Source organism: Zonotrichia leucophrys, chromosome 1 (genome assembly GCF_028769735.1).
Source record: "Zonotrichia leucophrys gambelii isolate GWCS_2022_RI chromosome 1, RI_Zleu_2.0, whole genome shotgun sequence".
NCBI classification, from domain to species: domain Eukaryota; kingdom Metazoa; phylum Chordata; class Aves; order Passeriformes; family Passerellidae; genus Zonotrichia; species Zonotrichia leucophrys.
The window spans coordinates 30,337,391-30,347,900 of NC_088169.1; positions in this window are offsets into that span (position 1 = coordinate 30,337,391).

The following is a 10,510-nucleotide window of genomic DNA, read 5'->3' on the forward strand; positions in this document are numbered from 1 at the left end:
AACCCCAGACCATGTTGTTATGCTTTCCCTCTTCTGCTAAGTCTGATCTGCATCCTATAGCCTTCTCAGCCATACTGAATATGCCCAGTGTGCAAATTCAACAGCCATGGCTTAATCTGGGTATTTAGTAAGGACATACCCAACACCTATGACTGACATGTCTGCAGCATCTGCTCCGGGAGTAAAGGGCAGTGCCTGGTTCAGGAGCAAAGCACTTTGCTGCTGTTCAATTTGCGCAGCTGTGCGTTGGGCAACAGAGTCCTCGAGGGGTTTTTTCCTTCCCTTAGCCACAGAGTGACTCTGCATCTGCAGTGCGGTCAGAGAGGCTCTGAGTCAGCCCAAGGGAAAAGCAGAGAGGTTGGGGAAAGGCTAGTCCCTTGTCTGGTGGCACCTCATGCAAATCAGACACTGCACATACTGGCTAGCACCAGCAGAGCCTCCAGTGCACACTGAGCTACAGAGAGAGCTGATGAGAACTCCCACACTATACTTTTCCAGGCAGCTGTTTTGTGCAGAGGGGAGAACTTTTAGTCACCATTCTCTTCAGAATGTCTCTATTCCTTGCAAGTGAATGATCTATTTTTATGCTCAGAAGCCACAGGAAGTAAGTTAACTCATTTGTCTGACCTCATCCTGGTGCTTTGTTACAGGTTGATTGCTAACTCTCATCACCTCACATATTTTTTAAAATTATCCTGAAAGTCCATGTCTCTATGTATGTCTCAATAAAGTGAGTTTGCTACCAGCACTGGGAAAAAGCCCTCCATAAGTTTATCCAACTTTTTTATCTGGTGCAAAAAGATCAATGGATCCTGACTCTCAAATCTGGGTTTAAGACACGTGTGAAGACCTTGCCCAAGGCATTCACTGAGGCTGCATCTCTAGCCATGTTAATTGTGTATAAAACCAAGAGTGGTGTTTTGAGTTATGTCATCCAGCAGCCCACATGGCAAGGCCTGCTGGTGCCAGTAGCAATCAAGACCCAAGGGCCTTTTGTGTGGTTCAGTGCTGTGGTCCCTTGAGCAGGTGAGCAGGAGTTGCTGCTGTCAAAAGCAGAGGAGCAAGCACTGATCTCTTCATTCTCATGGACAGTGACATGGCTCAAGGAGACAGAATGAAGCTGTGTCAGGGGAAATTCAGGTTGAATATCAGAAAATTCTTCTTTACCCAGAGGATGGTTGGGCACTGGAACAGGTTCCCCAGGGAACTGGTCACACCGAGCCTGACAGAATTCAAGAAGTGTTCAGACAACACTCTCAGGCACATGGTGTGATTCTTGGGGCGTCCTTTGTAGGGCCAGGAGTTGGACTTGATGATCCTGATGAATCCCTTCCAACTCAGCTTATTCTATGATTTTATTATCCATTTCTCTGTCCTCTGCACTCCACTTGACCCCAGGAAAATGGAGCAGTCTCTCTCCATTCTCTCCATTGTCTCTGTCTCAACCAGTGACAGTTCTGGTCCTTCCTGGTGACTCATTAAGCCACCTGTGAACCTGTTAAGCCACCTGTGACTCTGTTAAGCCACCAGAAGCTATTTGAAGAGTGCCTAACCTGGCACAGGATAAGCAGTGCAAGCATTTACTTCCCAGCTTCCCATTTGTGTGTAACTGGGGACATACAGGCAAATGGAGTGAAGCTACATGAAATGACTGTTCACAAAGCATTTAATAATGTCAGTGATATATAATCTCTTTGTTCTGCAATTTGCTTCCATACTAATGATACCTTCTTTAAGCTCCAAAAAGTCACCACAAAAGAGTGCCAAAGGGAAGGCTGACTAATGAATCTTGCAGTTTTGGTAAGCAATCTTTTCAGTTTTTCTGTTGTCTTTAGCTAGGCATGGGAAAATACACAACAGCTGTTTTGAGGATTTTTCTGGTTTGGTTTTGGTTTGGTTTTTTTTTTCTTTGCTAACTGATAACATTTTTATTAGAGAATCTTGTAATCTTTGCATTTTTATAGTGTTTAAAAAGTATGATTGGATGTGAAATTAATTATTGTCATCTTGCAAGTGTGCTTGACAGGAAGAGGGAAATTCACAGCAGAAGCAGACAGCAATCTGCATTCAGGTGCATTTGCACTTCAGGTGCACTTCGGTAATTCAGTGACTCAGTTTACTCAAGGGCTCCTTTCTCTTTATCAGTATCTAGCAGAGAAAGAAAGGACTCTATTCCAGGCAACTTGTTATCAAAAGTCTCTCCACCTTCTCCTGCCATGTACACATCCATATTATTATATCCTTTGTTTAGGAATTTAGAGTGCCACTTAATTGGAAAATATCGTATGTGCAAAGGAAATTCATGTGATCTTCACTAATTTCTTGTGCTAAAAAAATGCAAGTGAAAAATAGGAATTGTATTATATTGCCTATGTTTCAACACCTAAAGTACTGTTAGAAGAAAATAATAAATTTCTATTTCATACAGTTTTCACAGTATTAGAATAAGCTGAGTTGGAAGGGACCTATAGGAATCATCAAGTCCAACTCCCAGGCCTTTTTAACTCTGTCAGGCTTGGTGCTGTGCTCAGCCACCCTCTGGGGTGAAGAACCTTTTTTTAAGATCCAGCCCAAACTTCCCTTACACAACTGAAGGCCATTCCCCCAGGTCCTGTCACTGGTCACCACAGTGAAGAGACCAGTTGTACACTGTGATGAGGTCTCCTTTCACCATCTTCTTCAGCTTTTTATAAAATTTTTGCTTATATAAAATATAAGCAAAAAAACCAAAATCAGTTTCTTGAGAGCTGTGCCAGGTTTCACAATGTCTCTAGAGTCTAGTAGAGAGTGGCATACCACAATCCTACCATCATACAATTCTGATTCTGATGAAAATCACTTCACCATCAAAACTACCAATTCCTGTGTCTTGTATTCAATTTATATCAGTGGAAGGGCAAGCATAATCTGATTCTAGGACTAAGATTAGTAATAGCCACACAGGAGATGAAGAAAGCTTATCTTGTCTACAAAATGGAAAAGGATATTTATTGAAGCTAATTACTAAGACACTACTCTTTGCCTGACCAAGCAATTAAAGCCAATTTACTTTTAAATGCACATTCAAAGGCAATAAAATGAACTCACCTTGTGCAGATAGGGTAGGGAGGACTAAAATCTAAAGCTAAGACATATAATTTAAAAAGAAATTATCTCAAGATCTTACTTGCACATCCTACCCAACATGGTTAAGAATTGTGGTTAGCTCTAGCTGTGCACTGTTGAATCTGTTTCCTTTACAGGAATTTCCTCTACCTCAGTCGTCATCCCTTCCTTTCTTAGTTTAGTTGCACTCTGTTGAAAATTTCTGGGTCACTTTCTTGTAAAAAAGAACAGAGGAAACACCTCCTAGTAAGAGATCAAAGGTTCTTGGGTTCTAAAATCTTCTACTTGCATTGTGTGCAAAATTGTGTTGGATTTTTTCAGTTTGCTTCATTTAAGAAGGGTAATGTTTCCTTTCTTTTCTTTTTCCATATGCTGTTTTTAGACAGTTCACAAAAATCTGGAATACCTGAGATCTACCAGATTATTCCAATATACAATAATATTCACACTAAGAATCGAGTTCTCCTGACCAATAATGTCCCCAGCTGCCTTCCCCACCCACTGTAAGTGGGAGCTGGTACCTCCCATCTGTGTCCTCCTAGTTCAGCCTCACTAGTTAGCCAAACACAGCCTTGGCAGAGAGGGAAGAGAAGCCCTGCTGAACCTGAGCCATCTGTGACTTGCCCCCCCGGACCTGCTGGGAGGGCAGAGCACTTCAGCATAGAGTCCCACACAGTCCTGCCCTTCTTTCAGGCTTCCTGCTTGCATGTAAAACCCAAAAAACACTGACTGCACGGTGACCCAAACTACACAAAAGCATGTGAGAGCACTTTGCCATCAATTCAGATCCCAATGATCCTTATTCAAATAGAGGATATGTAAATATTTGTCCATCAGTTGGCAACAAACTTGTTTCAAGAACAGTTGGACTTGTTTTTCTTTTCTTGTGTGAAGTTCTCTATTTGTACTGTATATTGAGTCAATCACTCTATTTCCACAGGAAGGTTAGAAAGGCTGTTTGTTTCACAACAAGGCATTTCAGTGTTGCCTCTGTTTATGCACACATTCCTTTGGGTAATAACCAGTATTAATGCTTGATTCTGTTGGGTTCTGAGCATTTCTAGCTCTCTGCTTATTCCAGACCTGAGCCCACTGATGATCAACCTTGGTGATTGTCTCCTAAACTATAGTCAATGTTTTGCCCCATGGCAAAATACATGTTTGATTTATGAATTAAAAAAACCTCCAATTTATCTCTAAAAATTTCAGTAGAAAGAATTAAGCTTTTGAAGGTGTCCTGTCTGACTGAAATAAAAAGCACTTCTGTTCCCTCTTCACTTAAAGGAATTAGAGTGCTACACAGCTGAAGTCAAAGCCCTTCTTTCAAACTCAGATTATCAGAAAAAAATAGCTCTTTCACAGAGATGCATCTTAAAGACATAAAATATACTTCATTCATTTTGAGTACAAATTGTCATAGAGTCCAAGGCTTACCACAGTCAAAAATTAAGCCTAACAGTCCAACTACTATATCAGAAATGCATTTTACAAATACAGCAGAAACACCAGTCACTTAGAGTTTTGAAAGCCACACTACCAGAAGTCTGAGTGGTATGTCATGCTGGTTACCACACTGGATGGAAATCCTACATATAGTACCAAATATTTGGCTAAGCCACTTCTCCAATTCACCCTTTTGTCTTCTAAAAAAATAATATAGACACTAAAAAAGCAGGCTCACACCCTTGCACTTCCAAGGGTCATATTTATCTTTGACTGCAAGGCAAAGTGCATAAGGAAGAGGGTAAAGGACCACTCCAGAGTATCCTCCCCGCCCTCTCCTTCCTTTTACTCACCCTCCCACTCTGCTAAAATTTAGCATATTTTATGCTATATCTCCAGAAAAATTTACCTCCCCACCCCTGTGGAAAGTCAAGTTTGGGGGCTTTATCTTACCTTGTCCATCTCACTTCTGCTCAAGTGGGGAAAACCTACCATCTCAGTGTGTATGCAGTGTAGTCTTATAGTGCTGAGAAGATTAGGGGTTTTTTACTATTCTGGCACTATTCTGTCTTGACACATTTACACATCACCTCCTCCTCTGCCCAGCTATGGTTAACACCTAGTGGGTAAGAAATTTCCTACTCCAATGATCTTCTACAATGAGTCAGTGGTTCTGCTGTTGCAGGAGGCATCTGAACAAGGTCCAAAACATTAATCCCTGCCCATTTTGTACTAGCTTATGCACCTTGTGAAATAATATACAGTCACAGGTGGTTTGTGGAACTTGTGGGTGACTGTGAAATAAAGGAAGGTGGTGTTAGTTACCATCAATTTGCTGCACTACAGTGAATTCTGCCTTGAGAATCAAGGACTAATATCTAGAGCCACAGAGGTACTATGAATATACTAATAACTGAATAGCCACATGCCAACAGAGAAAAAGCAAAGCAAATTCTCACCATGCAAGCCTTTCAAAAGTTTTAACTCTCACAATTCTTACCAGTTAATTAGAAAATATTGTCTAGCACCTCAAATTCCATGACAATTCCTTCTTGCCTTCTGTGATAGCCCAGCCTGCTTACTGCAAGCCAAGAAATATAAACCTGACAGAGGTGACCACTGCCAAATTTTTGGTTTTCTTTCAGAAACTTACTGTACTCCAGCTTAAGAGTAGGTCAGAGTAGTTTCTTCTTTACTCTCACAGGAGACCTTACACTTATAACGACTTTAAAGCCTATTATATATTTATTCAAGGACATATCCTTGTATGCATATTATTCCTTAGCTTGAACAACTCTTCTTTCTAGTGCTTTTTTTTCCCTGGATGCATTTGGTAACAATTCCTTTCCCTGGTCATTTTACCAACCTAGGCAATTAAACTATTCTAGGATCCTTTTTCATGGCTCCCCTGCTGACCCTCAATGGCTCTGCCTCACAGGTCTCAAGGTCTTGTTTCACTGGAAGCAATTCGTTGGTATTTGTCTTTCCTTCATCATGCTGGAAGCTGGAGACACTCCTGAGATTGTCACAAGTTTTCATTTCCAGTGTATGAGTTCCTTCCTTGTAGATGAATTTTTGTTGCTAGTCCATAAAGGCAGTATCTTCCTTACATATTACATAAATAAATATGCTTAATGGTATGGTTTATCAACCCAATATGCACGAATAGAGATGTTGCTGTCACAGCTGAGAGCTAAATATTTACTTTCAAGGTTCCTGAAAGAGGAGGTCTCGTAATGAGGTCTCATAATGAAGTCCTCAAGAGATCTTCCTGCTAGTATTTTCAGATAATCCCTTGTATGTACTGCCTGCTCTTCAAAACTAGACACAGTTACTTCTGAATTTGCCCAACTGTTTCTAAAAAGTCAGATTTGTACAGCATTACAAGTAGCTTTGGAACCTCTTATGGAACAGCATTCCTTCACCATAGTCAAAACCCCTAAAACAGCTACAATTTTCCTGCAATGAATAGAAAATAGTTTTGTAACCTTATAGTAAAATGAGGTCTCCAGCACACCACTGAAATTGGCTTAGTTATGGTAGTGGCTGAAAGCAATACACCAATAATCCATAAATCTATTTTATTGCCTTTAAGAAATACCTTAAGGCATCAATGTACTGAACTCTATTATTTTTGTATTTGATAGGTTACAAGCAAAAAATATATTACACTGGATTGTCTTTATGAATTACACATTATTTTTTACCCATAAAGGCCAGATGGGAGATCAAACAATAAGAGACAAAACCCTATAATGACTTTTTTATATATTTAGCTGACAAAACAAACAAACAAAAAAAATACTATCGTGGCCTAATTGCAGCTGCTTTTGCTGAAGTTCAGAAAATTTGGACTGCTGAACTACAGGAAGCTGTAAGTTGTGGATACTGCAGAAATCTTAGTAACTGCTGCTTCACCCAGACACGCAATCTAATTCTAGTTCAGAAAATTATTTCCCAAAAAGTGCAATCACATTTGCTTTTACAAAATATTGAATGCTTTTTAAGTACATCACAAGCATCTCATTATGAAAGGCAACAAACATTCTTAAAGCCTGCAAGCCAGTTTCAAACATTCTTAAAGTCTGCAAGCCAGACCATAGTTGTCTCTAAAAAGAAAGTGACTTTTTTATTTTCTCTGAGAAATCAAGATAGATTTCTCAGAACTTCAATATATAACCAGAGTTCTAGAGTAACCTTCCAGTTCAGAAACACACATCTATCTTCATAATTGCTAATCTCTATTTTCTATCCGTTTTTAATTATCTGAGGAATCAATCTACTGAATTCTGAATGTGAGACATAAAATTCTGGACCATTTTGCATAAATCAACTATATACCCTTACATAGGGTACTATGTACTCCCTTAAGGTCTGTGACATCCAGTGAACACTAACCTCACCCTGCACACGCAGGAGTTGTGTTCTCAGAATCTGTTGGAGCCCAGCCCTTCTGCAAATCTACTGCTTTCATTACAACGTGGACAGTGGTGCAATTGATTGGATTTGTCCTTATGCTTGGATTTGGAGTGGCACAGCTGCTTAGGAGGGGGAATTTATTCCTGCTTCACAAGTTCTACATCTCCAATGTCTCTAAAGAATGCAGATGGTCATGAAGGAACAGAAGCACTTATAGTAGGAAAAAACCCTTTGAACTGACAAAATCTTTGCAATAATCTCCCTTATACAGTACTACCCTACAGCAATAGTGCACAATAGTCCTAATTCTTCCTACATTTATGTTACAATTATCAATAGACAAGAAGAGTTCTTTGATACTGTTTTGCTTCCAGCCTATATTGTGTCTGGTAGAAAGTGGTCAACCAGCAACACTAAAAAAATGCACAGACAGACCATGCTCTCACACCCAGTTACTATGTTATAGTACATAGAAAGAGAGACAAGAAATTTCAAGACTGGTGGCTTGCAACAGCTGTCTCCTTACTGATCGCATCTGTGTTCACCTCAGGGAAATTACATATTTCAATAGCTTTTTTGGATTTGGCTTTGTTTTAATCTTCCTAAATTACAAATGAGACATTTGTTGCTTGTGATCTAACCACACTTGCTTTTCTTGCAATTTTTCTTCATACCCTAAGTTTGATTTTTGACTCTTGCTTGTGATGGTGCATCCCTCCCCCCAGCCCCTCAGATCGCACTATGAGCTGAGAAATGTTCAGTAGGCCTCGGTCTTCAACAGCACCAGGGTCGAGCTTTCTTGAGGAAAGTTTCCAACCCAAATTGTGGCTAGGATGGGATATTACCATGACTAAAGCTCACTCTCTTGCAACCCTGTATAAAGGCAGTCCTGATTAGGACCCTTTGAGCTCTCTAGGAGCACAGTGGGCTGCAGCCAGCAGCCTCCCTCTCAGAGCCAGTGAACTCCCAGCTTTGCCACACTTGGAGGATCACCAGGCAATGGCAGATGCTGGGCTGAAACCCCCACTGCTCGAAGCTCAACCCTTTGTCCATTGAGAAGATCCAAAATCATCTGATGGGAGCACTTCACTGAATTCAAGGGGCATTTTTCACAGAGATATCTGATACATTCTTCTCCAGGTCTGCGTGCATGCGAGTGTGAATATTTAATAGCAAATGTACTATGAATGTTGCTCTCCTAAAAGACTTAAGTTGGTAAGCTAGGCTTGTAAATGAGTTACTGTTTTGCTGCAGTAAATTCTATGTAAATCTTTTGTTAAATTGTTTAATTTAAGCTATCAATTAAGTGCTTTTAAGTGCTGTTAAACCTTTAGGCCTAAACTGTTGGTCAAGACTAGATAAGTTTAGCTGTGGCTCTGAAACTTGTACCTAAATGGGAGCGTCTTCCTAATTCCTTTTTATCCTTACCTTTTCCTACCCTGGCTCTTTTCTTCCCCCCACTCCCCCTCCAGCCTCCTCATAGATAATTTTTAGGTTGATTTTTGGGTTAGATTAATTGATTTTTTTCTGTGTGCTTTAGCTATCCAGTAAGTAGTAGAGTGAACCTTGCCAATGAACTTTTTCTCCCTTTCACTTTTATATTAAATCTTCTTTTGCCAATACATATGTCAGTGATTCTATAAGCAACCTTAAGCTGTCTTAACCTCTTTAGCTGTCTGACAGAGAGGAGACCTCCTAGAGCTGATCTGAAGGTCCCTACGGATGTTTGCTTCATTTCTTTGTTCGTTTTCCATCTACCTGTTAACCTGGTGACAGTGTTGTCTCCATTTTGGAAATCTATACTTAGCCTTTTCTTTTATCTAAACATCTTCCAGGAACGATGTGTGATCAAAGGGTATTTGACAAACAGTGTTTCATTCCCATGAAACTTGAGACATTGTCATGACACTCAACACTTGTATTTTCAAGTGCACTGAGAAGGTAATGGAGCTCCTCCACCTCTGTGAATTAAGTGGCACTGTAAAAGAGATGCCTTCGCAAAACCAGCAGTAATGGTGTGCAAAGCAATGACAAGAGTGGGCAGAGCCTTGATGATCTCCTAGCAACCTGACAAAAGATCTTCCAAAATTATTCTCCCTTGATTTCTCCCCACTGATGCTAGGAGGAAATATGGTTCCATTTTATCCAGGAATTTATGTGAGCTTGGTATCTTCTGTCAGGCAGCTAACAAAAAGGGAGGATTAGCATAGTTTTGAATAGCTCTTCTAACATTGTTTTAGAAAATAATATTAAGACAAGAGTTCCAAAGGATTAGGAGTGTGTATACACACCAGAGACCTCATTTTCACATAATTCCCCTACATGCAACAGCTGAAGGCAGCTCAGGGTATAACAGAATCATAGAACAGGTCTGCTTGGAAGGGACCACAGTGAGACATCTGGTCTGACCTCCTGCTCAAGCAGGGTCATCCCAGAGCATATTGCACAGAATTGTGTCCAGTCAATTCTTGAATATACCCACATATACCCACGACTCCACAACCTCTCCAGGCAATTGGTTCCAGTGTGGTATCAGCATACATTAACAAAATACCATTATTTCTGTCCCACCCCCCTCTTTTCCCAGTGAAAATGAGCATTTGCAATCGTCTCAGTGAAATAGGATGTAAACAGCCTTTATCATACCTTCAAATGATTCCCAGTTGTAGACCATGTACAATTCAGTAGTAAATACTGTTAAACCATCCAAAACTGCCCTAGTTTTTATAACCTCCCTTTTCTCTGTTGGTTTGGGGTTTTTTCTGCTTGATGTTGCCCAAAGCCTGCATGCCAAGCTCTTTAGGGCAGGAGCTGTTTGGGTCTACTTACAATCCTTAGAAAATACAAAAATATAAAACAAAGAGCATCCTAATAATAAGAGATTGTAAGTACTGGTTTATTTATTGAAGGCCCTAAAAAGTATATGCAAAAAATAGTAAAAATAGTATCATTCTACATCACTGAAAATCACTAAATAAAAATGTTTTTCATTGTGCTTCATGCCATGTGCTAAGTCCTAAGCAGAATGAAACTTCTGCTCCTT